This window comes from Bison bison, unplaced genomic scaffold (assembly GCF_000754665.1).
Source record: "Bison bison bison isolate TAMUID 2011002044 unplaced genomic scaffold, Bison_UMD1.0 scf7180017864327, whole genome shotgun sequence".
In the NCBI taxonomy this organism is placed as follows: Eukaryota; Metazoa; Chordata; class Mammalia; order Artiodactyla; family Bovidae; genus Bison; species Bison bison.
Genome location: NW_011494899.1, coordinates 5,532,411 through 5,532,723, shown reverse-complemented (window position 1 = coordinate 5,532,723; position 313 = coordinate 5,532,411).

Sequence of the window (313 nt, the reverse complement as noted above, 5' to 3'; positions counted from 1 at the left end):
CCGCCCCCCAACACACAAGATTTCTGGCTCGCGAGGGAAGCCCTCGGGACACCAGTCCCCCTGCTCCAGCAAACGCTCGCACGGCGCGGTGGATGGGTCTTCTCTCAGACCTACAAGTCTGCACCTGTTGTGTGCGTTACGGTTCCACCAAAGCCAAATAAACAGTAAACCTCACGACACGACGTTTCAGTGTCGACTGAATCAGACTTGGCCCCTGCGGGAAAGTCTGATGCGGCCCACCCAGAACCCAACTGAGAATCCCTGGACTGCGAGGGCTCGCCGAGCTACCCGGGGTTTCAGTGCAGTGCAAAGC